At 40.0% G+C, this 26,955-nt stretch overlaps 1 protein-coding gene and 1 long non-coding RNA gene across 2 annotated transcripts in view; both read left to right on the top strand.

The window, feature by feature from the left end:
- Nucleotides 1-26,955, top strand: part of MLLT3 (myeloid/lymphoid or mixed-lineage leukemia; translocated to, 3) — a 146,840-nt gene that overhangs the window by 30,716 nt on the left and 89,169 nt on the right. The window lies entirely within an intron of this gene.
- LOC106894098 overlaps nucleotides 21,074-26,955 on the top strand; it is an 8,133-nt gene continuing 2,251 nt past the window's right edge. Inside the window, exons 1-2 of the long non-coding RNA XR_001413213.1 lie at nucleotides 21,074-21,652; nucleotides 25,853-26,851. This is a non-coding gene — a long non-coding RNA (uncharacterized LOC106894098). The remainder of the gene's footprint in view (nucleotides 21,653-25,852; nucleotides 26,852-26,955) is intronic.

Raw genomic sequence — 26,955 nt, 5'->3', positions numbered from 1 at the left:
CCCCTCCAAAAAGACCAAAAACCACCCCAAAGAACCAAGAACCCCCCAAAAAAGCAGCTACTACTTAGGAGGGGAGGGATGGAAATGGACGCTTTTGTTAGTAACTGTTACTGTTTTAAACAAAGGTAATCTTTTTTAATTTAGTCCAAAAGGGTAAGGAGGGGCTGTCACTCACATATCTGTGTGATTTTATCTGTTGAAGTGTTGCTTTCCAACACTAGAGAGTTTATAATTTTCTGCTGTGAATTTACTTTCTCTAATTGTTTGCTGGTTGCCTATATGGGTATTCGTGCAAATTGCAAAACACTGTCTGGAACTTTCTGACTGATTTCATCCCACAACTTTGCTTGTCATATAATCACACTTTGTACTGTAAATTTATTTTAGGTTTGAACTGCCCACAAGTGCACATCTGCACAAATCCATAGCAAGTAGCACTAAAGCTAATACACAGATAACCTCTGCCACGCACAACCATCATATGTTCTCAGAAATATATGGGTTTATGCCAGCTGTCAGATAAAGTAAATATGAGGCATTTCAGAAAAGTCCCCATTTCCACAAAATCATTCACAAGACTGTTCATATCATCTCTTTCAAAGTACCAAACAGAGCAGTCTCTGTTTTCGTTTGTTGAGTTCCCTTTCCCCGTTCGTGTGTCTGGAGGCAATTGCATGTGGGCTGCTTTGTGTTTGAGCTTGTGCCTTCACAGCCCTTCTCACTTTCATAGCAAGGAAGACCCACACGCTTGTTCTGTGTGGTTAATAAAACACCGGAGTGCTGCTCCCCTGATTTATGTGGGAGTGCTCGCGCAGCGTGTCCTCGTCTCTAAACCAGCACATGGAGGGCTCTTTTGGCACACTAACAGCTTTACCAGGCAGCTCTCATCCAGTCTTTTGTGTTCAGTATGTTTAGTGTGGCGAATACAGCTACTCTGCTGGCAGATGATTACTGCTGGCTGTTGCTGGCTCTGGAGTGGAAAGGAGGAGTGGGGAGGGGTAGCAGGGTCTGGGCATATACCTTTCCTTTCTCATTCCTGGTCTTCGTGGTTCTGAATGTTTCTGACTGGTGTTCTGGAGAGAAAGTCTCAGTGAAGTTTGCTTGTAAGTTTAGGAAGATGATTTTTTTTTTTTTTGACTTGTTTGTTTATCTCAGCACAGCATGGTATAGTTAAAGCGTCTGTAGCTATTTCAGTTTTCACCTAAGATTCTGTGGGGTTCAGCTATGATATTTAGCTAATAAATTTTAAGTGTGGAAGTCAAAGCATTTCAGAGAGGAGAGATGTGTTTCTTTATTTATAGACACTATTTATTATGGAGACCCTGAGAGACAGTGGCAAACTGTCCCAAGAGGCTGGTGGCAGAACTGGGAAGCACACCAGACCAGATGGGACAGAAGGTCTGTACCCCATTCCCCACTTGAGTTACATGCTGCTGTAGGGTAATAAAATTGGTGATTGTGCTTCGAATTCTTCAAGGGAAGAGGTTGAACTGTTGTAAGAGTGACCTTGAAAATTTGTAGTCACAGGAGTTGCAAATCTCACTAGTTTCCTAGAGAGAATCACATGCTTCATTTGTGCACAACGCAGAGCACAGACCCCTTCATGGACTATCCACAGGTAATCACTTGTATTCCTTTTCCCTTCTTTTCAGCTAGGTCCCTTTGGCTACCCAATTACTGAGTCATATTTGAAAAGGCCCTGCTGTCTGTGTACCCCTAGTTCTCCTAAGTACTTTAGGGCTCTTCTGCACAACAGTATATCTGTGTGTGCTTGTACATCCTGGAACTAGCACATGACCTCTTTCTCTTCCCATCATCTCCTGACAGCAATTTTCCCTCCTGCTGTTACTATCCCCTTTCTGTCTTTTGATTATTCTTCTTCCAAAAGAAAGTTACTTAACTTCTTTTTTTTCAGCAGTCTGGTAGACAATGATATACTCTTATATGTAATACTCTTAGCACACCAGCACAGCACACACAGCACCAGTGGGCTGCTGTGTCAGCTGAGGTCAGCACTGTGATGCGTTAGTGCAGTGAGGCTGACGTGTTCTACCTCATTTACAAAGGGCTAAAAGCATGCACACAGTCCTTATTTATATGGTACCCCAGTAAAGTTTCTAGACCCTTCAGTGACATTAATTTCTCTCTTTCTCCTTCTTCTTTTGTTCCTCTCACTTATGACAGTGTGCTTCACAGTTGGATCTCAGCAAAATGTACTGTTTTCTCAGGACGTTGAAGTCTACCATGTCTCATTGTAGCTCAGGTTCAGTGACTACAATATTTCCCTCTGAGTAGCCAGTGCCGTAGAAAATTGGTGATCTGTCCTTTTAGTATGCCTGTGCTACAGACTGACTGACGTGTGAATTCACAGTGCAGTCTCTGGTTGGTCTGTGGAACCTTTTTTCAGTACCAAAGAAATGTACATCCCAAAGGATGTACTAAGGTTACTTGCCCGGCTGAGGTTGGTAGGGGGATGCTATTAGTCTGCTTCCTACATGCAAACAAATCTGTAAGCAGCTTCTGGGATTGGTTCTATTTTCTGATCATCGTGATGATCAGTGATCACCTGGTGGTGACCAGTTTGGATCACTTTTCACACAGTGCAAGGAGTAGTAGCCAGGGAGATTTTTCAAGTGGTCTTAGTTGTTCTTTGAACAGTGACTGCTTCTCAAGCTTGACTGTACTGGCACTTTCCTTAACACTGGTCAGGTAACTCTAAACTGCTGCAGGAAGTTACTCCTCTAATGTAGATTTCTTTCTTTTTTTTTTTTTTTATAGAAGCACACCAAGTTGCTAATGACCAACAGCTACTGTGTCTTTTCAGAATGCCTTCGTTTACGATAACCTGACTGAAGTTGTTGTTCTGTAGTAAATCTTAATTATGCAGAAAGTATTTGTGACCTGACTATTAAATGCCTAGGGGTTAATTGTAGACTTCCTATCAAAGGAATCTTGATTTCAGTAGGTACTAAGAATGTATTAAAGCTGCAGGACTAAAGTAGTAGTTTCTGACCATCAGGCAAATTGGTTTATATTTTAGAACCACTGAAAATGCAAGTTCTAAAGATACATTCTTCTCCTGCTATGTATTCCCTTCCTAAAACCGCATTAGAAGCCTGCACCACATTTCTAATCCTTAGAGGAAACATTTGTTAATGCCATATACTGTGAATAGTCTTTGCTATTTCAGCATTTGTTATACACAGTTCAAGCCCCCCCTTGAAAATTTTAAAAGCACAACCACTAGTTTTATTACCAGCATTGGACTGAAGAGGAGAAAGAGCCTTCGTCCATATTTGCTAATGAGCCTTGCACAGTGTGGGATGGAGAGGCATACTCTGTATTTCATGCTGCTTGGGAACCTTTCTTGACATCCATGTACACATGGAGGGGCTAGGCACAGTGTCTTGGTGGCAATCCTGGACTAACTGAAAGAAATGAGAAAAGCTCAATTCTTTTTAGTTTACGGGTGGTCAGCTGCTCGCTGGCTGCCCAGACCATGGGGTTTTCTCAGCTGTAATGTTAATGTACAGCTTCACAGAAGCAGAGTCAGTGATGGGATGTTTTCTTTATGATGGAAACTTGACTCAAGAAATCTGCATCACTAAAAAGGTGACTGTTGTAAGAATTCGTCTGCGGCCATGCTTAAGAAGCTACAGGGCTGCTTGAGAAGCCAAATTCAAGCAAGTTGCACCAAGTAACGTTTATTCCTCCTGTTCTCTTTTGTTTCTTGCAATAACCAAAATTTTATCTTAAATAAGTACAGCTAAAATATTTCTGGGAGTTGTGACATCTTGTTAAGATGGACTACCTTTGCAGACACTGGCATAGAAGTATTTTGTGAAGTAAAGCAAGGAAGATTATAAATGGAATCATTTTCAGTTAATCAAAAAGCTTGCTTCTGTCATTCATGATTGCCCATCCTGTTTGTGAGCTATGCCAAAAATTAGTATTTTCTTCAGGTTATGCCCATGTATTTAGTTTAGAGTTTACTGTTTGGTTGCTTTTTTTCCCTGTGTTCCCACACTGCAAAAGTGTAGCTGATCAAAACCAATAGGTTTTTATTTTATCAGGTTTTGGTTTTCAGCTTTTTGATGGCAGATACTCCAGTGAAGGGATTTCATTTGAGATGCTCTAGGGTTCTTTTTTTTGTTGGTGGTGATTTTTTTTTTTTGTTTGTTTGCTATGAGTACTTCTCTTTAAAGTTGTTACTTGGCTCACTGCTGGGCTGATCGATGCAAGCCTGAACAACAGACACAATTGATTTCAGCATTTCTGCAGCTCTGTTTCAGCAGTGGTCTTCAGGGGGATGGTGAGTGGCATAACTGGTCACAACTGGCTGGCTGGCCGTGCACTAGCCACAAGAAGCTCTCTGTTGTTATGGGGAACACAGGTTTGCTGTGCAGTCCTGGCTGAGGAGGCTTTCAAAGGCCAGCTGAAAGCTCTAATGTACAGGAAATTGGGCGAGGAAGTGGGGTTGGTTTGATTGCGTTCATTAGTGCTCCTCTATAATGAGGGGTCTGTAAGGAATGTTACTCAGTACCTGTGATGTTCCCTCATGTAGTGTCCATTAAATAATGTGAAATTTCAAGCAGCTAGTACTTGGACTTAAGCAAAGAGGACGGGAAGTTTCTTAGGAGGCAGGGATTATTTGCAGTGTCTGACAGAGTGTGGGGTGATTGGAGTATTCCCTTGTGTAAATGGGTTGAATAATGTTGCCTTTAATAGAAACCTGGAGAACTTCATATTTATTATATAGTTCTGCTAGGTAACTGAGTCCCAGTGACGGGTGGTGCTGGGGAATTTGCCTTCACTGTCCCCTGATAATATCATACTGCTCTTCTGGGTATTGCTTTAGAAATAGTATGTACTTCATTCCCTAGTGTGTTACCAGTTTCTTTGTTTAATTCCAAAACGTAAAATCAAAATAATGATTGTTATAAAGGCCAAATTTTGGATTGCAGGGGGGTATGGGTATTTTTTTGTTTTCCTGCGTTCCCTTTAGTAACTCACTCATGTGTCCACAAACTCTAGCAATTATTTAATGGCTGTGGTAGGGAAAATAAAACTTTTCCGATGAACATAGAACTCAAGCACTGTAATTTCAGAAAAAAAATAATGCTGATTTTCACCCCCCACCCAACACCTCCCACCCATAAGTTTTGAACTAATCCTTTAAAATCTTTACTGTATTTAGTTCTCAAAACAAATGTCTATATGCATTGCATTGTTAGATTAATAAAGACAAAACTTGTGGGAATCCTTACTTGGCCTTAAACTGTTTACAAACCAATTGTAGTTCCTAGTTAAGCTCTTTCCTTTCTCTCTTTTGCTTTGGTGTTAAAATAATGGTGTGCAAGTAAGACCTATCCCTATTCAGAACAAAAGCTTAGTGATTGTTTTACCTAATGGGCATTTCTGAATGTTAACTTTGCTGATACGGCAAAGTGGGGTTTTTTTCATATTTGAATGTAATAGGAGTGTTGCAAAAGGTGAAAATACTAGGCAGAAGTGCTGTTAACAATACAATGAAATACTGTTTTCTGTGTTACTGTAGTTGGGTTGGATTTTTTTGTTTGGTTGGTTTTTGTGTTGTTGTTGTCTTGGTTTTGTTTTTTTTTCAGGAAGAAGGAGGAATTTGATAGTTGTGGAAGTGTGTAGTGTATTTAAGGAACCACCTTCAGTGTTGAACACACCCTTGGGTTCCCTTTCAGCAGCAGTGCATTTGTGGAGAAATACAGTGTTTCGCTGCTGCTCAGTTGGGACCCATTTCCTTTCCCAAATCAGTCTGCTTTGCTCCTGAGCACAGGGGCAGGTAAGGGAATTGCAGACAGGTTTGCCACCTAAGGAGAAGTAGAATGAAGTGGTATGTCTCTTCCACACAGATTTTATAGCTTTTAAAGAGAGTGACTTCTCAGTTTTGTAGTCCGTTGACAAGAAGGTGGGGTTTGTACCTAAACTGCTAACTTGTTTTTAAAATCTCCTTACTAAAATCAGAGTATTGTGAATTGACTTGCGAATGAACTTGCACTGTAGATTAAAACATACTTTCTACCTGAGAAATTTAGTGTGCTGGTGTGTCTTGGAGGAGAGCTGTTTCTAGTTTTGTTTGCCTTTTTTTGCTCAATGGAATGTTAGTTGAGACAGATGCTGTCCTGTAATGCCGAGAGGTGAAAGTACCTTGTAATTAACATTAGAGGTGGGTAAAAAGTTGAGAAAACCTTTTGTGTTTTTAAAAAACCCACCTCTTTAAAAGCTGTGGAATTTTTGGTTAGGGAAGGCCTGGTGTCCTGGGGAAAGATCAGTTTTGCTAAAGACCTAACACATTAATCAGGTATTTCTTCTTTAATTTTGTAATTTGGGCTTTCTTGGTGTCTTTTGGGTTCTAGAGTTTTGAGAAAATAGTTATATCAGGTGCCAGAATAACTTTGAAGTCTGGAGACCAAGACATTCCTTGTCATTTTGCTGCTCTTTGTCTCCACCTTCACTCTGAGTGGAAACATGCTGGTTGGCATCTGCTGTCATTTTGCTGCTCTTTGTCTCCACCTTCACTCTGAGTGAAAACATGCTGGTTGGCATCTGCTATTAGAGTTGGGGGTACACTGTCTTCTTTACATGTGACTTACAAAGATAGGGGCTGTTGTAAGCTTGCCCAGTTTCTAGGTCTGTCAGCTCAATCTTGCCACAGACATTTTAGGTGCGTTGTCCATTGTAGCTACAACTAGCAACACATCTGCAGTAAGGTTGGTTAAATGAAGCTTTGTGCAGAACCCTTTTCTTTTGTGTCTTGCAAATGGACACTGCTTGTCCTAAATAAATATGATGTCTCTAGGCCTTTAAGAGGTTCACTAGAACATAATGGTGGCCTAAATGCCTGTAGTTTTCTAGTTTTCATATTCCATTAGCCTTTTGCTTTGTAACTGAGTTCTATGAAAGATAGTTATTTTAAAAAAGCAGTGAAATATGGCAGGCTGGTAAGGACACCAAAAAAGATGGAGCCAATGCCATGAATTAAGTTTGGTGCATGTTGTACTTGTTGAATCTGAACAACAGATGTTAGTGCCTCTCATAATTCGGCTCTCTAAGGTGTGATATTTGGACTAGGGTGTGTTAAGCAGTCGACCAACTAACTTTTCTTGTGCTGTCAACAGTTTAACTGGTCTTTGTTTATGTGGTGCTCCTTTTCTCGTTTAGCACTTAGAATATATTTTCAAATATTACTTGAAAAATACTGAACTTATTTGACAGCTATGAGTTCATAATCATGAAATGAAGTTTGAACTTCTGAAGCTGTAGATATGGCATACCTTTTCAGAGGTAGATGTTTCTTATGCTCATCTTGGAGAAGATGCTAGGCAGTACTTTGTACCAGCCAGTACATAAACTATATTAAGCAGACATGGCATCAAATATTAACAAGCACGCATACAATATGGACTCTGTGTTTGTATGAGCTACACTAGGAAGACTCCAAGTTGCTACTTCTCCTTCAGAAGCTATGTTTGGATCTGCAAAAAGCAAGCCAAGTCTAATTCCTAACAGAATAGCTTCCAAATGCACATTTTAAGGATCAGAAAACATCCTCACAGACATTCACTCTTCCCCCTATATCTTGCATTTTTCTTGTCAAAGTTCTTGTGGGTGATCTTTCACCCTGTTGCTAGCACCCTTTCAGCTACATACCATACTTTCAAGATGAATTAAATTTATGGGGTGAAGGGTGGGTGCTTTCAATGCACACATAGACTTCGGCAGATACACTGGTGCTCTCCTTCATAGAGAAGGGAAAGAACTGGTCAATCCACCTTTCGTGAGGACCAACAGGACTGGAAGCATAGGTATGCCCACAAGCACATGATAGGGCAAGGGGAGAGTGGTGTTTGAACGCATTGTATTTCTGCCATTTGATCCCCTTAACTTGAATTTTCTGTCTGTAAAATAAAACATTGACATTCTAATGAAAACTATTGTAAGGTCTTTTATTGGGGGGAAGGTGTAGGCAGATCAATCTCAACATTTAGATCGTGAGGTGGGGGCTTCTCACAGATTAAAACAGCTCCTACAGAAGTAGGAGAAATTACTTTGAGATGTGGCAGTATGAATTACCTTGACATAAAATATGGCAGTTTTCATTAGAATTAATCCAAACCTTCAAAATTTACCTCTATAATTGCTACTAATTGCAACCAAGGTTGGTTAGGAAAGGGGTATCCTAGTTAAGCTTCTCTAATCCTTAGTTATATACAATTTAATGGTTGTAACATGAAAATGTTTACTAAAGATGCAAAACAGTGATGTACAGTATAATCTGAAAGGAGGATCAATCATAATAGCATAACAGGTCCTTGTTAGTATGGAGATGCAAAACATTTAAGTTGTAAACTCTTTTTTGCCTGTAGGTAACATGTATACACAAGGTTTGGAAGGTTCTTCTTTCCAGCTGTGTCTTTTGCTTGACTGACCAATCAGTTTCTTGTAAACTAGACGAGATGTGTAATAAATGCAATTTATAGGTGGAGAATATAAAACAAAAGGCTGCTGGGATGTCACTACTGAAAAAATAATATCTTAAGGAAAAGAGCTGATTGACAAGTCTGCTGAGCTATATGAAGACTTGCTAGACAGTAATCTATTGATTCAAAGAAGTCATGAGAAATAAGTTTCATCACCAAGCAAAAGGACAGGAAGTATAGGGTAGGGCAAGCATAAATCAAATTGGTGGAACCCCGGTGAATTGAAATGAAATGAAAATCCTAAGACATAAGATGTTCATGGTGAACATCAGACAGAGACGACTCTTTGAAACAGTAAGTCCTGGTATTTCTGTTAGATCACTGCAGGAAAGTAAACAAGAAGTGACTGTGTGCTGAGTTGAAAATTCAGTAATACTACTAATTTGGCTAAATAGAATAGGATTTACAGTTTTACTTGGAGGTAATGGACTTCACAGAGCAGGTAGACATTCCTACCATCTTTCATAGATGTGTCTTTATATGAGAAGCCTGCTAATTTGTGTTAACAGCAACAGAATAGAAGTTTTCTCTCCATGCGGAGGTATTTTCTGTGTTTACTTTTTTTTTGAAATTCACATTGAAAATTCACATTGAAATTCACATATCCTCTGTTCTCTTTCTGTTCCTTTATGTGTGGACGATGTAGAGAACACGTCTTTGAGACAGGTGCCATGAAAATGCTATGGAAAGAAAAATTGGGGAAGCACCTTGAGTAACTGGAGAGCAAAATCTTTGTTAAATAGGTGAAGGAAGTAATAGAAACAGGAGTAGAAAGGAAGTTCATTGTGAAGTGGAGGTAATCTAAAATCAAGGAAAGAAACTACCGCTGTAGAGCATCATGACTTGGCTGGTGTTGGATTGGGAGGAGAGGGTGTGAGAGGCTCATAAGTAGCTAACTCAAAGGCTGAATGGCTTGCAATATGAAATGTGGTGCATGGAAAGGGGGAGTCAGGGCGTAAGATTCTATAGCGATTTGGCTGTATGTTGTGGTTTTCCTTTGAGTCAGAGGTAACAGCAGAGACATAAGTTATCAGAGCATACCTAGCTTGCACAGGTCTGGTTAGAGGCAGGTTCTCATGCTTTGTACCATTCAAAATACAATTCTAGCACTTTTTCCTGCTTATTTTTTTTAATTGGCTCTAAAAAAGATTATTCAAGTAGCAGTTCTGGAAGATAGCTGTTACACTGCTTACAAAGTTACAAAGGCCCACAAGGCCATGGTAAAGGCCAGTAAAGGATTTAAAATAACAATTTGACATGGTGAAAAGCCTTATTGTTGCTTTAAGAGGACTGAAAATCCTCCAAAAATTTACCAAAACTGATTTACAGGGAGAGGAGAAGAGAGAAGTATGTGTTTGTAGTGACCTTGGGACTGAACACTTGCTTTGGGGATTTGACAGGAATGGTTTGCAGATCAGAGAAATAAAAAGCATGTGTAGTAAAGTATACAGTTACATTTGATGGCTGGAATGAAAAACAGAACTTTAGCTCTTATTTTAAAGTTCTCTGCACTTTTACTACAGAAATCATGATTTTCAGTTGTTGGTCAAAGTTGTTCTCGTCTTCAGTGAAAAATGTGTTTTTAAGCATCTGAAAGTACAACTGGAAGACAGAGAACATCGGGATATATACCATGTTCTACCTCTCCATTGGTATCCTTACAGAGGTTTTTCTTCTTTGTTGCTTTGTTTTAAGCCAAAATGATTTATATGGCTGTGCTAATAAGCTTTTCATAATGAACTGTATACTCCATAAAGGAAATACGAGAGGCAGGAGAAGGAGACTGGGTGTGTAGTTAGGAAGGATATTTTTCATTGGATTTGTTTACCAGTTTATGTAGACTGCAATAATATTAAAACCTGGAAGAAACCAGCACTTCAGAAGCATGTGCTTTGGCATTTCACCACCCAGTGTGGTATGTGCTCCGCTGAACAGGGAATAGCATTCTTCAGATTTTGGCTCTGCTTATTCATGACGTTACTTGTGAATAAACTGCTTCGTTTTCATAGTCTTTCAGTGTTCTATAGATGCATCTCTCCTAAATGCTCTGGTGTAGTTTTAGGAAAGGTGCTATTAGACAAAAATCTCTCCTTCCACTTGTTCCCTCTCTTCCACTTGGAGTTTTGCCCAGTCACAGCTGGAGATGGAGCTTTCCTGCAGACCAAGGTCTCAGTCTTGGTTGTGAATCTTTTCTTTTGCAGTTCACTGGTGTTTGAGTGCTCAGGTGTAGTGGTTTTGACTGGATTGACCGATCAGAATGACAGATGACCTCTCCCTCCACCCTCTAAGGAAAAAAGAGGAGAGGAAGAGATAAAAGATATTTATGAGTTTAGAAAAAACTAAACTACTTTAATGAAAATATTAATAAATAATGAAATAATAAATAAGAAGAAGAAAAGAAAAAAGTTTTAAAAAATACAGTATATAGAAAACTGTATCAAGCTCCCAGGATGATGATCACGTTGCCATCAGGCACAGGGAAAGTCCCGGCCTGGACTTAGTGATGGACAGGAGCTGGATTCCAAATCTGGAGTCGGGAATGCTCAGATCAGGATCAGAGGCACACAAACAGACAGGGTCCTCCTCAGATGTTGGCCACTGAAGGAAGAGAGTTGACCCTTTAATTCCTCAGCTTTTACACTGAGCATGATGCAGATGGGATGGAATACCCTGTTGGTCAGGTTTGGGTCACCTGTCCTGTCGGCTTCTCCCTGCAGGTGTGACCCCTCTACGCTTTTCTGCTTCCGGCCCTCCAATGGGGAAAACAAAAAAATTATCTGACCTTGGTTGTTATAGCAATAAGTATAAGCAAGGGCCTCTCTGCATACCATTCCTCGGTATAATCGCATTTTATCACTGTGAGAGTGAACAGTTTCTGAACAATATGCTGTTAATTTCAGAGTTTAGTTAGTTAGAAGAGGTCCAACTAAAAAAGTAAAATTACTGAACAGAAAACTACTTTTATCTCAAACCAGGACATCAGGTTATGTCTCCAACTTCTCAGCCAAAGAGAGTTGGTGTTTAAAGATGCTGAGAGCCCCCTTAGCTGCTCGCTATCGCAAGAATTGTTGGTAGCTTATGTTCACCTCATTGCTAGAAGCAGCTCTGGACAGTCAGTAGAAAATACCTGGTCATAAAAGGAGTGAGGGAGGATCTGTCTTCTGGTAAGGACAGTGAGAAGAAAAGAAGCAGTCTACATAAGATGAAACTTAATACCTTTGTGAGAGGGTTTGGTCGTGCTGTGTGTTTCCCAGCAACCTCTGCTCAATAGGCTACACTGTCTATTGTGTTCCCAAATTTAAGTTTTACAGTGTCTTGTGACATAATCACATCAATGGCTTGGAGAAAACTATTGGAAAACTTGCCTTTTATTCAGAACTAAGGATCAGGTTGAAATGTTTAATCAACTGTTGCTAGGTGCTATAGATTGAGCAATGTTTGTATTAGAATATGAAATCAGTTTCTGTTTGTCTTCTGTCAAAGGCAAAGGTGGATTATAGAAGGAGCAGTGTTTCTGGTTTACCTTTTGATCTTGAACTGGGGGGTGTTTATACCCTTTGCCAGAAAATCTCTATCATTAGAACATTTTGTTTATTGTATGTGAGAGTAAGGTAGGAAGTTAAAATCATAAAAGCACATAAGAATAGCCAGTTCTAAAAAAGATGAGTTTTACCTTGTTATTTAGTTAATTTTTGATTTCTTCTTAGTAAAGTAACATGGAATATCTCGCAGGGTGCTGTGAACTAGAATGCAGTGTGAAGTCACTTAAAAAATATTGTCAATAAGGACAATTTGGAAGTGAAGCATTGTGCCAGAAAGATATAGAAACAGTAGAGAGAGCATGGAATGAATTCAAGTTGCAAAGACAAGGGGGACACCAATTAAATCCTCCTCACGAATTATAGTGCTCTGAGTGCATACACTCATAGTATTCTGCTGTCTGCCAGGTATCTGACCTTTTCCGTGAGGGTGTCAGGTTCTCCAAGAGGTTCACCCACTGATTGCTGTGGGTGGGGGAGTGATGAGTTTGTGTGTGTGCACTGTCTTGTCCACAGCAAAAAAAAACCACCAGCAAGTCTGTGTTGAACTCTGATACTGTTGTCATTTAATTCTGTTTTACAATAACTGTGAGAAATTGTTAATGCAGTGCTAAGACTGTGCTATTACATTTACCAGCTTCTTGTGGTTGTAACTCAGAACTGAGAACATCATTAGCTCAGCCGTGTACGTCTTTTCTGACGTAAAATAGTATTTACAACAAGTAGTAAAATGTTAACTAGGAAAAAAAATAGAAAATGTCACACAGATACAAGACCGAGAGATTAACATCTCTTCCTCCTGCTGGCGCATGCTCTCCGTGAATTGTATAAATGAGCAAATTGAAATTGCTATTAACATAGATATTTCTGTTTCTGATTTTTTTTTTATGTTAGAGAAACAAAGAAACTTGTTTGAACTGAGCTTGTTTATAGGGCTTGCAGGTGATAACCTCCTGTATTGTTCTCTTAATTAATTGTGGGGTTCTCTTGTATCTCTGAAAGATGAGATTTTTCTTATTTGGAGACTTTGTGGATAGAAACTGTAGTGCCAGTTAAGATAATTTTGGACGAAATGCATGGTAAAGGAACAGTGCATCAGTGAGCATTGGTGTTTTGTAGAAAGGTATGATGTGAGTTAAATTCTACATGAAGCGTGAATTAGACCCTGGGAGTCTGCATTTTGCAGTCTTGCGTAGAAATGGAAAATGGTTTGGTTTGGATGCATATAAAGATGGTTGTCATTAGCACCTCTATGTAGGAGATAAGGATTACATTGTATGGCAAGTATGACTTTCAGAACGTAGAAGAGAAATTGGAAAACCATAGCTGAATGCTTTTGGGTAGGCAAAACCAAATCTGGTATTGTTGAGATCCTCAAGCTGTCAGTGAATTTTCCTCTTCTCCTTGCTTTTAGATGTAAAATTTACACTAACACAATAATGAAATAATACCAGACTTTGGTACTCCAGCATAAGTATGTATTCAGCTGCCAGGCCTCTAAGAGGTATGGCAGAGAGAACCTATACTGCCACAGCTGTGAAGATGCAGACACCTTCCTTCTCTGTGAGACAGTAGCACGTGCAGATGTGGCTGCAAAAAAAGATAAAATATTGGAAAAAAAAAAACAACCAAATCATTTGAACATGGATTTTACTTTTAAGCTGGAGATGAGATAGTGAAAATTTAGGATATTTATGAAAGTGAGTGATGGAAGGAAGGGTCAGGATGCTTTAACAGAATCATGTTTTTACAAGGAGTGATTTTGCAGCATTAATATTTATTGCACATAAAGACTAGTCAATTTCCAACAGTAAAACTAAAGAATAAGAATTATGTAGGCGAAGCTGTAGGATGCAAAGCAGGAAGGAAACTACTTCCTTTTTTTACCAACCTTTTACTCCAGCCTGGAACTGAGCGGAGGCAAATATTGTGTACCTTGACCTTACAGTGTTTTGCTGCAGGTTTTTTGATCCCACTATCAGCAATGCTGATGTCTTAATTGAAAACTGGATAATTTCTGAAAGCATGCTGTCAGCTAAACTATGTATGGAAGGGTAGTTTTAGCTGTTAAATAAGACAGCAAAGTGTGTGGTCCTTTCCTAAAGGATATACTTTCACAGAATCACAGAATGATATGGGGTTGGAAGGGACCTCTGGAGATCATCTCCTCCAACCCCCCTGCCAGAGCAGGTCCACCCAGAGCAGGTTGCACAGGAATGCGCCCAGGTGGGTTTTGAATGTCTCCAGAGACAGAGACTCCACCACCTCTCTGGGCAGCCTATTTTCAGTTTCTGACTGTGCTTTGCTTTTAGGATCATTGCTTAGTTGTGCTATTTTCAGCACCTCGTAATACAGGCTATTAAAAGCAGTTACACTGACCCACTTACTATCATTCATGTTGGGTGCAATATGTGGATATTTATGGCAAAATGCGAAACTCCTCACTTGGCTGATCTGCCCTTGTGATGGATGATTGCTTTGTTGATATGCATTAATCCCTTTGAAGTATAAAGCACTGAAAATAATACTTCTGCAAATTGCACATAACAACTGCTTTCAATAGAAAGAAAAGACTTGAGTATGAGCAACCACTTTCTTTCTACAATAAGCAAGACTAATAGAAAATACTAAGTCATATTTCAGCTTTCATTTAATCATACTAGATTTCTATTTGCAGATCCTGGTTACAGACTTTTCCCAGCACATTTTTCCTTCCACATCTCTTCAACGTCTGTTAGTAAGAACCAATGTAAAGTTAAGTTGGGATGACTTCATCCTGTGCAAATGCAATTCACCCCAGCAAAGAGAACTATACAAAATCCTGTTTTTTTCCCTGGAAAACCTTGTGCTCCCATCAATGGCAGCCAATCAGTACTGTAGCTTCTTGAAATTTAGTGGAGCCGAAACAATTGCAGCAAGCTTTTGCTTCTCACTAAGATGAATGTAATTTATTTTTTTTTTACTGAAGTGTTTCATAGGAGAAGGCATAAATGAAATGTCTACTTTCATTGCTCAGGATTCTGGCTTCCTCTTTAAGACTTGTATCAAAAGCTGGAAAATTTCTTTACTTTCAGGAAAAAAAATTACCGTATAAGCATATTTGAGCAAATTGCTTTTTAGGAAATCTTGCAAGTAAGTTTTACTTAGAAACAAAATTGTCATTATTTGATATATTGCTCAAACCAGGTAGGAAATCTGTTAGTAATCTATAGTGCTGTCACATTTTGGAGGAAGCCAGGTGCTCCCTACCATTTAACCCTGTGTAATTTGTATATAAAAATACCCAACTGTAGTATCTATTGGCTGTGACCTCATGCCACTGCTGCGAATTATCTGGTGATAATTGCAGGTCTTGTGCTGTGATGTAAGCACGTGTTGGATTTGCAGTGGTCGGCCTCTTAAAGTTAATGCTTCATTGTCTTTCATTCATTGTTTTAGCAACAAGACAAATTGTGAACTGTTTGAAGAACTCATATGCTAAACATTTTGTGATTATTTTTGAAGTCCTCTCCTTTACCTTTTCAGATTTTAAAAAATGAACCCTTATCTTACTGTAAGAATAGGTTTGTTATCTTTAATTTGAGAAAATTATCTCATATAAACCTGCTATTTCCAAAACTATTACGGTTTGTCACTAATGCTTAATAATGCTAAGACTGACAAAATGTGTGGATGTGGTTGTGTGATACATCCCCAAGTGTTAGCTCAGAATTTCAAGCTCACTTTCAAAGGAGTGGTAGAAAATGTCAAGTAACTACTGCCTAGAAGGGATGTTACATTCAAAGCAGCTTAGGGGCAGATGTGTTTGAAAAATCTCAGTTTATTTTTGTTGATTTTCTTTTGCCTTTGGGAATGCTGAATGTGAGACCAGGTTCAGGTTCAACTTTGTAAGGTCTTGCAAAGTGGAAGCTTCTTTTGGATAGAGCCGTGTCTTAAGGGTGGTCAGCAGCCCTTGCATCTGTTCTTGGCTCTGCCACTGATTTGGTGCATGACTTAGAACAAGGTGCCTCCCGTGACTGCAGACCCTTTTTTTATGTGTTGTGTTTTAGTTGGGGTTGGGTTTTTTTGCTTGTTTTTGGTTGCTGCTTTTTTTAATAGGAAAAAAAGATATTTGAGTTTAGAAGGAACTAAACTACTTTAATGAAAATATTAATAAAATAATAAAAAGGAAATAATGAAAAGTATACGATATATACACAACTGTATCAAGCTCCCAGGAAGATGATCACATCACCAGCAAGCCCTGGGAAAGTCCTAGGCTGGTCTTGGCAACAGATGGGAGCTGGATTTTGGATCTGGAGTCGGGAACACACAGATTGGGATCAAAGGCAGATGAATAGACAGAGTCCTACTTGAACCCCAACCGTTGAAGAAAGAGTTCTGGCCCCTTTGATCTCTCAGCTTTTATACTGAGCATGGGACAGATGGGATGGAATACCCTGTTGGTCAGTTCTGGGTCACCCCTTCTGATTGCTCCTCCCTACAGGTGTGACCCCTTCACGCTCTTCTGCTTCCAACGTGGTACATAAAAAAGTTAGCTGACCTTGGTTGTTATAGCAGTAAGTATAAGAAAGAGCCTCTCTGCATACCATTCCTTGGTATTCACTATAAACATAGGTCTTATCACTTTGAGGCTGAGCAGTTTCTGCACAATATGCTTTTAATTTTGGAGAGCTAGAAGAGGTTTAGCTAAAAAGTAAAATTACTGAACAGGAAATTGGTTCTGTTGGACACTCTAGTATGAAGTAGGCAGAGAGGATTACACTTCTTCAGCAAACAGTTCAGAAAAACAAGATTTCTTGCCTCTGCATTTTATTTCAGAGATGCCTACAATAGATATCTGCAGCTACAGTATTTCAGAGTGAGGATCCTTAGTGCAAAGAACTTATTTTGAATAAGCTGCAAATACAAGTTTTTTTATATATTGAGAAACTTACAGGGAGAAAGAGAGACTACACTGTACTTGGGATCCTATAAAATAGGACAGTGGTGACTCTGAACTCAATGGGATATGTGCAGATAAGGAGAAGTGATGATGATATGTGTACTATATAGAAGAACAGTAATACGGGGAGCAGAAAATACTGTCATGGAAAATCCTCAAGCTTCACAGAGAGTTGCTCATAGTTTGCTCATGATCCAAAACCACAAAAATAAGTATTTGAGGTACTGTATTATACTTAAGTGTCTAGGGTAGACTTAAGATACTGTGTTGGAGAAAACAAAACACATGGAATTCGGTAAAGCAGCATATTTTCAGCAGGGGACATCATAAAGTTTCCCAAAAGGAGTTTTTAATCTCTTCTAAATAACAGCTTCCTATTTCAAGCTTCTATTAGCTTGAGTTGGAAAGAAGCTTTCTTTATACTGTCAGTCATGTTACTGGTAAGAGGATGAATGAATAAACTTTTAAAAAGGTCAGAATGACCGTGGCCTGGGACAATACACTGAATAGTACACAACTTCTTTCACGTAATAGGTCTTAATGTAATTATTGTTTCTGCAGCTACTCGTGCAAACTAGTAGTACAAGACATTACACTGAAATTTTCAGTTGGAGGATACTTGAGTAACAAAAATAATCTGTGTCCACATGCCTTTCTACAGCTGCGTTTTTCTAGCTGTGGCCTAACTTCAAGGTCCAAGGGGTTAAATGTATTCTTAATTTACTGCAACAGCTGACTCAACCAAGGAAAAATTTGTAGGTGCCAAGGAAACTCTCACAAGTTGAATGAGCTACTAGCCTCTGGGAATTTTGTCCTGATACACATGGTACATATTAGGGGCTGTTGTGGGAATATAGTATTTTGCAGAATGTGAAGGAAAAACCAGCATAACTCACAAGATGACGAGAATACAAATGCTTTGTTAAAGGAATGTTTACTGTAAACAAAGAGCAGACAAGCAGGGGATATAATTCAGTGGGAACAGATGAATTCAAATTTAGGTGATACTGTAAACAATGCATAAGTGAATCTTAACCAGCATGGCTGACTAGAAGAAAGGTGTAACCCTTACTGCTTTCCTTAAGGACCAAAGCTTCTTTCTCAGTTTTACATATCCCTGTGAAAGCCAGCTAGTTTCAGCCAAACTTGACAAAAGATATGGGAGTCTTGAGGATGTTAAGTTTTTTCCGTATTAAATTACAGGTTGAAAATTGACAGATTGTGGAGGGGAGGCCCAAATTAGTAGCACCGGTGAAGCACAGGCAACACAGAGGTTGATACCTGCCTTTTTCTGACCAATCAGGCTGGAGACACATCAACACTTGCTAACTCCTGCTCAGAAATGTTGGGAGGCTGACTGGTTATCCTGCTGAGCAAGAAACTGGAAGACATCCCTGGAGAGGAGCCTTGGGAGCAAGTGAAGATGCCCAGGGCACATAGGCCACACATCTGTAGAAAATCTGGATGAAGTAACTATATGCTGCTTTGAGAACTACTTGTTGCAGTTAGTCAAAGGAGAGACCTTTCTTCTCCTTCATGGAAGGCATTTAAGCTTTAATGACTTTGATTCTGCTGATCAGATCATACTGCTTGCTTGTAATGTTAGTTTTCTCCGGATGGTCCCCAGCAGATCTAGGGAAGGATGAACAGACGATGCTTTCTCTCCAGTCATTTTCCAAACTCCCTTCACAGGCAGAAGAGTAAATTTTGAATCCTGTTCTCCTGAATTTCTGCTGTCAGGGTGGTGAGAAGGAACAGGGAACAAAAGTGTCAGCATGGCTTGTCTGTCTGTCTTTGTTTTCTAATGAAGCCAGTTAACTGGTGCTGGAACAAAGAGGATAAATGAGCCCCTTTAATATAGAATGTCAGCTTGAACATGTCACATATTCAAAATATGTCAATGTTAGTAACATTCAGAGGGAAGTGAAAAAGGCAAGAGCTTCTCACAGGGTAAGAACAATCAGTCAAAGAAAGAGGATGAGCATTGGGAGGGAGAAAGAAATGTTGGTAACTCCATATCCACGTGTGCTCACAAGTGAAAAACTCTGGAAGAATTAGAGCAAAAACCCTCTGGATTAATTTAATTTAGTAACATGTTCCCAGTCTGCAAGTATATTACCTTGTTCTGAATTATTCCCCATTAGTTTGATGGATGCCAAAATGTAACTGGCTCTACTATTTTTCTGGTATAGTATTCTCATTTAAAAGTGTGAAAACAATCCATCTTTGTGGCTCTTGGGAGCAGACAACATGAATGAATGACCTGTCTTAGCTCAAAGCATTAAAGTAAAAATAAAAGGTTTGTTGAGAAATCTGTAATAAACAAGTCCTGTCTCCCTTAGTTATTAGATGAAATTGTTTCCAGGGGAGGAAGTGGGATGTTAGTGAAGCTTTTATACTATGTTCCCAAAGAGCAGTGTTTTTAGTCACTGCCTCTGTTCTAGGAGAGACAACCAGAATTGAGTTTATCCTGTGCTCCCTGAAATCCTAGCCTCAAACTGAGGGACCAAGAATGTTGAAAAACCCCCCCAAAAACGTGCATATAACAGTTGTTTCAAGGATTCAGGGGACCCTAGAAGAAGATAGAGACAAACCAAAGGTTGTTTAGCCTTAGTGCAGGTTTAGCATCCTGGATGAGTTGGATACATTGGCCTAGGGCCCAGACATCACATTTCCTACACAACTGTGTATGCTTTCAAAGGATAAAATGTATTGGCAGGTGTGGTGTTTGGTGTGGAATGGTGAAGGGTATCTGAACACCCAGAAGGATCATATCTATATTTTCTTGGCTGTTCCAGCAAGAAAAAGGAGTGACGGAGGCAAAAGTCTGGATTCTTGCACATCCTTTTGTACTTCTCTGGGAGGAAAGTTGATTGAGAGATGAGACAAGGGAAGAGCAGAAACTGTACAGTACAAGTCAATATGTAAGTGTAAGGTTGTTTTTTCTGTAGCTCCATGGAAATTATCCATTTAATTAACTGGGTCAAAGCCATACCCCAAAGTCTCTGCCAGATGCTTAGTTCACTGGCAGACAAAGCTTGGAGGTTTCCTGGAGAACTCTACTGTGAAATCAGTCATTAAGGATAAAAAGGTGAAAATTGCATAATTCAATAGTTACAATATTTACATTAACATAACAAAGGAGATCTCTCACTTAACTTAGCAAGCATATATATTTTCTACAAGTAAGGAACAGGCTTGAACATACACATTTTCACCTGTTTTTCTTTAGGTTCACAGGCGAAATGGAGAGGATAAATATAGAAATATGTTGGGCTTGGGGTATTGTTCAACAGAAATATCAAGAGAGTTTATGTTTAATAGCATCTTACTTAAAACACCTTCCTTAACCATGTCACAGGTGTAAGCAGGTTGCTAATGAAACAGCAACTGTTGCTATACAGAGAGTCATTATTCCCAGAAGTAGTAACATGAAAGATATGTGAAGTTTAAGGCAGGGAAAAAAGGTGGAAAATAACAAAATAAGGCTTATGTTGGATTCACAGTAGCAAGGTTTAATTGTAGGGAAATGCCTAGAAAATTAATCTAGGAAGGAGTGGGGTAGGCTGAGAAGCTTGTAGTCAACAGCAAATATATTTGTATGTGTTGGATATATGTAGAAACAGAAACAGCTTCTGTGGTGTCTTTAGGAAAAGGCACCGCAGAATATAGTGAGAAGAAAACTCACTCCAGGCTTGGCAAGAGGACACAGACAGTTCCTCCTCCTTAGAGCTCTGCTGTGTGAAACCACAGGAGGAAACCTGTAGAAGAGGAAGGAATTGCCTCGTGGAGAGGGACTACAGCTTTAAAAGTTTGGTCTGAGGCCGTTATTAAAATGAAACAGTTTGCTTTGCAGAATCTGTTGCTTTTAGAAGGACTCATCTCATGAGATCTGCTTTCATTGCTCTACATTAGAGATTACCCAAACATATTCAGAGATTTTTGTTCTTGTTAGCTATGTTTTGCTTTGTAGACAGAGATCTGTTGCTCAAGGTTAAGGTTATTAGTCTTTTCCAAAAGAAAACATGCAGCTTTATGGTATATGTTGGCTTCCAGCATAAAAATTGAGGCTAGGTAATGAATTAAAGAATAAGGCCAGGAATGGCTTGAAGGTTTGCTTACCTAAGTATGACTTAGCAAATGTAGCCTGACTGACCACAGAGAGGGGCCTACAACCCCTGCAGAGCTACGATAAGTAACAAGACAGGAAGGCTGGCACGTAGGCAACAACAATCATGAGGCCAGCACAATGTTATCTTATCTCTGACAAATGGAGAACTCCAAGAAGGAGGTAGCGTATGGTAATGAATTACTGGAAACTAATGAATATGTTAAAACACCTTACATGAATATGTATGTATGTATGCATATATGTTGTCAAACTGACTCCGTCTGGCACGCACATTTGGAGGAGCGATCCCCTGTGCGTCCAGCGCTGCAATAAAGAATACCTGCTTAATAGTCATCCCGGCTATTGAGTCCTGATTTCGTCTTTCACGGCATCAATTCTGGCACCCCAGATGGGACCCTCTCTGCTCAGCTGCAGGACCCGCTGAGAACAGGACTCCCTAGGGTACCCCCGGGACCTTCCCGGAGGGACTCCTCGCCTCATACGGATCACTGCGGGAGCAGACAAGGACCGTCTAGAAAATAAGGTATTCTTTTAAAAATTTAAAAAAAAAAAAAAAAAAAGACAAAAAAGAAATGGTTTTGGTATTTGGGACCGGTCATTTGGGGTTCCCATAAGTCGTAGGAGACGTCCTACGCAGGGCGCTGTATGCCAGGCTACTAGTGCCTGAGGGCATACTGTGTACGTGAGTTCTGCTGCGCAACTCAGGTTGTGCTGCGTTCTTTTGCAATACGTACATTTGGTTTGGGTTGTGTACGCGGGTATAGGCACATGCTGTGCTTTGTACTTTTGTATTTCGTGCACTTGGTTTGGTTTGTGTATGTGGGTATGAACACATGCTGTGTTTCGTACTTTTGTATTCCATACACTTGGTTTTAGTACGTTGGGTACAGTCGCGAGTAAGTCGCGAGCTAGGTACTTTTGCAATAACGTACATTGTGGTGGTAGTAACTTATCGGTATTGAAACTGGAACTGTTTAAAGGAATTGTTTATTGAAAGCTGATTTGGATTTGATAAAAGGTGTGTGAATGAATTGAGCTAGCTCCTGTATGTATGATTTGAGTGACTGAGACGCGGCGCAGCTGCGAAGCGAGTGCGGAGTTCTGATCCGCGGTTCCGTTATCCCGCGAGGGGTGCGGCCGGAGACGAACGAAGTGAGTGTATTTTGTTTGTCAGATAAATGTGACCGGTCATGTAAATGAATATTGTTCCCTCCATAACGGGTGTAAAGCAAGCAATAAGTGTTGAATGTTAAAATTGTTTTAAGATATTTTATGCTCATTGGTTTGGGTCTAATCCAGATTGTACTGATTTTGAGTGCCCTAATTGTCAGCTGTGGATGCAGTGGGAGGAACATTAGGGAGATAATTTTATCCTCTAACTGTACTGTGTGGGGAGTTAAATTAATAAAGATGGGAGGACAGCAAAGTGGCGGAATTGTGAAAAAGAGTCCTATAGGATGTATTTTAAAACATTGGAAAAATATAGAAGGACCGTCAGGTGGGAATGTGAATAAGAAAACTTTGATAAAATATTGTAATTAATGGTGGCCCTTATATAAATTAGATGATGGAGAAAAGTGGCCCTTTAATGGGACTCTGAACTATAATACTATGTTGCAATTGATGTTGTTCTTACGGAGAGAAGGAAAATGGGATGAGGTTATGTATGCGGATATGTTTTTCACTTTGTGAGGTCGTCCTGAGTGGCAAAGGGACTGTGGATTTGGTGTGCTGCCACAAGACCCTCTAGTTTTGTCCCTCGAGAAAGGACACAACGATAAAAGGAAGGGGCAGCAGAAAATGAAGAGGTGTTGCTCGGCATGTAGTATTGGACAAAGGTGTTTAAAAGTAACAGAATCCAGGAAGAGTAAAGAGGAAACAGAGGATCAGCTTGAGGATTTGGGAATGCCCCCCCCTCCATTGCCAGATCCGCTTTCTCCACCCCAGTCGCCATTCCCTGAGACAGAGGGTGGCGGCAGCGGTGAGGAAGAAGGGGGAGCGGCAACTGCTTTTACTCCAGTTACTGCAAGAACCAGAGATAAGGGATCTGGAGAAATTACTTGAAGAAGCCTGGAGAGTTTTTGGAAATCGGGAAGATGTGGATAGGGGATTTAGAGGACCTGGAAGAGGGATGCCTTTTGGGACTAGAGGAGGACTAAGGAATTTGGCAAGAGGTAGAGGTGTTAATGTTGGAAATGTATTGGAGCGGAATCAATGTGCATATTGCTGGAAAAAGGACACTGGAAAAATGAATGCCCTGAGTTTAAAAATACCCCACCTGCCCTGATAGCTGAAACAGGGACTGATTGATGGGGACCTGAGGCATCTACCCTAGCAGATCCACTGGTCAAAATAAAGCTAGGGGAACAAGAGAAAGAAGTTGAATTTTTTATAGATACAGGTGCCTCTTTCTCTGTTTTAAATCAAGAAGTAATGCCTGTAAGCAAGGATTTTGTAAATGTGATAGGAGCCACTGGCCAGCAGAGAAAGGCGTTCTTTTTGGAACCCCTTAGATTTAAATTAGGAAAACAGATCGGATTACAGTACTAGACCTAAAAGATGCATTCTTTTGTCTGCCTTTGGCTAAAGAAAGTCAAAAGTTGTTTGCTTTTGAATGGGAAAGCCCTACCACTGGTAGGAAAACCCAGCTTACTTGGACAGTGTTACCCCAAGGTTTCAAAAACAGTCCAACAATTTTCAAAAATCAATTAGCACGTGAGCTTGAGGCATGGAAGCCTCATTCCAATGGACTGTGAGCTTGTTAAACTTTCTTGGACTAAATGGATATCGAGTCTCTCAACAGAAAATTCAAATGATACAACAGCAAGTGACCTACCTGGGACATGAATTATCTGGAGGACAACGGGAGTTGGGAACTGGACGAAAGGAAGCCATCTGTAAAACCCCACTTCCTCAGACGGTAAAAGAACTCAGAACCTTCTTGGGAATGACAGGTTGGTGTCAATTATGGATTTATAACTACGGAATAATAAAACCTTTATATGAACTCTTGAAAAATAATCCCACTGGATTGATATGGTCCAAAGAAGCTCAGAACGCATTTGAAATACTTAAAAAGGAACTCATGAGAGCCCCAGCCTTGGGCTTGCCTGATGTAACCAAACCTTTCTGGCTCTTTTCTCACGAGAAACAAGGAATAGCTCTAGGAGTTTTAGCTCAGCGACTGGGACCATACAAAAGAGCCGTAGCTTACTTCTCCAAACAATTAGATGAAGTAAGTAAAGGATGGCCAGGATGTTTACGAGCGGTAGTGGCCGTAATACTAAATATTGAGGAAGCCCAGAAATTTACTTTGGGCCAGAAGATGACAGTGTTGGTTTCACATACGGTATCCGCTGTATTAGAACAAAAAGGGAATCACTGGCTTTCCCCATCCAGGTTTTTGAAATACCAGGCCATCCTTGTTGAATCGGATGACATTAAAATTGAAGTGACTAACGTTGTGAACCCAGCCTCTTTCCTTAGTGGAGCAACAACTGAACCACTGACACATGACTGTTTGGAAACAATAGAGACTGTGTACTCCAGCAGACCAGACCTGAAAGAAGAACCCCTGGAGGACGCACAGGATTCCTGGTTTACGGATGGAAGTAGCTTTGTCCGACAAGGTATCCATAAAGCTGGATATGCGGTGACCACAACAAATAAGGTAATTGAATCCCAACCACTGCCTACTGGGACGTCAGCTCAAAAGGCTGAGATTATTGCTTTAACTAGAGCTTTGGAATTGGCAAAAGGGAAAAGGATAAATATATGGACAGACTCTAAATATGCTTTTGGGGTTGTTCATGCCCATGGAGCAGTCTGGAAGGAACGAGGATTGCTTACTGCGCAAGGAAAACAAATCAAACATGCAGAAGAAATACTTCGTCTACTGGAGGCAAGACGGTTACCAGCTAACGTCGCCATTATGCATTGTCGAGGACATCTGAGGGGTAACACTGACCAAGAAAGAGGTAACAGATTGGCTGATTATGAGGCTAAACAGGCAGCAGAAAGAATACAGAAAGAACAAATTCTAGCCTTAATTTTTCCTTAAAAGGAAACGTACCAGGAGACCATTGGCAAATTGATTTTTCCGAACTCCCAAGAAAAGGGGGGTATAAGTACTTATTGGTGCTTACAGACACCTTTTCTGGATGGCCAGAGGCTTTTCCCTGTAGAACAAACCAGGCAAGAGAAGTGACTAAAGTGTTATTGAACGAGATAATACCTCGATTTGGAGTACCTATAGTCATCTTATCAGATGGAGGTACTCACTTCTGTGCACAAATAGTGCAACAAGTTGGCAAACTATTGGGAATTGATTGGCAGTTACACATCCCATATAGGCCGCAGGCCAGGGGGCAAGTAGAAAAAATGAATCACATGATAAAACAGCAGATAGCCAAAATATGTCAAGAAGCAGATTTGTATTGGTATCAAGCATTACCCATAGCTCTGCTTAGACTACGAGTAAAGCCAAGAGCTAAAGAGAACCTAAGCCCTTTTGAAATATTCTATGGGAGACCATACCAGACAAAATATAAAGGGGAAGATTTAAATCAGTTGGGTAATTCCTATTTACAAAATTATGTTATTTATTTGGGAAAACAATTAGAGAAAATCAATAAGACTGTCCTAGGAAACAGAGTTAAGGGATTGGATCATCCTATCCATCCCTTTACTCCTGGAAATTGGGTTTATATCAAGAATTTCTCAGGTAATCCACTGGAAGAGAAGTGGAACGAACCATTCCAAGTGCTATTGACCACTTTCACTGCAATCAAAGTGAAGGAACTGTCCTCCTGGATTCACTACTCTCGAGTGAGAAAAAGCTCCAGACAAGCAATGGACTTCTGAAACCTTTAGGACCCTTAAAACTAAGATTACAAAAGACGGCTTCGAGTCTTAAGGAAGATCCCGACTTGAGCAGAGATGGACCTCCGAATGTACTGGATCAGCGAAACTGCGATTCTGGAAATCATTATTATGATCTTCTACATCACAGCTGGATGGACAGAGAACTGCACCACCCATCAAGATCTAGATGATGTCCCTGACCCTGAAGACTGGACCAGGAATGGATATTTGGGCAATGCAGGTTTGAATATCACATATAAGAAGACTAAGGTATACACAGTTTTAAAAATTGATGGTCAGATTAGAAGAGATTGGGGAAATTCACGACAAATACTGTCTTTTGAAATAAGAGAGAACAGCTTGGTTGTATAGCATGTAAATTTGATATGGGTAATTTCATGCTATACAATGATGTACCTAAACTACAGATTGGAATGGACATTAATGTCCTTAAGAAAATGCTTTCCCACCCAGACATTAAAATGTTGCTAAAGAAGATGAAGGAAGCTTCGAAACAAACATTATGGCAAGTCCAGCACAATACTCTGGAAATAAAGAAAATCATCACAGCCATCGAGAAAACTGGTGAACACCATTGGTGGGACATTTTTTTAAATACCTCACTAAAATCTCCAACTGCTGCTCAGTTTTTCAACTTCTTATTGCATCCTGTACTAGTGTTGATTTTTGTAGCCCTACTGCTAACACTTCTCAACATTTGGTTATGGTGGAAAGTACGGACTGTTGCTCAACAAGTACATGTATTATGGGCTGTAAACAAAATTATGCAAAAGAATTTGCAATAGCTTAAAGAAAAGGGGGGATTGAATTAAAGAATAAGGCCAGGAATGGCTTGAAGGTTTGCTTATCTAAGGCCAGGACTGGCTTGAAGGTTTGCTGATCTAAGTATGACTTAGCAAATGACTGAACACAAAGAGGGGCCTGCAACCCCTGCAGAGCTAC

This window comes from Calidris pugnax, unplaced genomic scaffold (genome assembly GCF_001431845.1).
Source record: "Calidris pugnax isolate Ruff unplaced genomic scaffold, ASM143184v1 scaffold208, whole genome shotgun sequence".
In the NCBI taxonomy this organism is placed as follows: domain Eukaryota; kingdom Metazoa; phylum Chordata; class Aves; order Charadriiformes; family Scolopacidae; genus Calidris; species Calidris pugnax.
The sequence above is the reverse complement of the archived record's forward strand: the minus strand, read 5'-3'. Positions and strand labels throughout refer to the sequence as shown.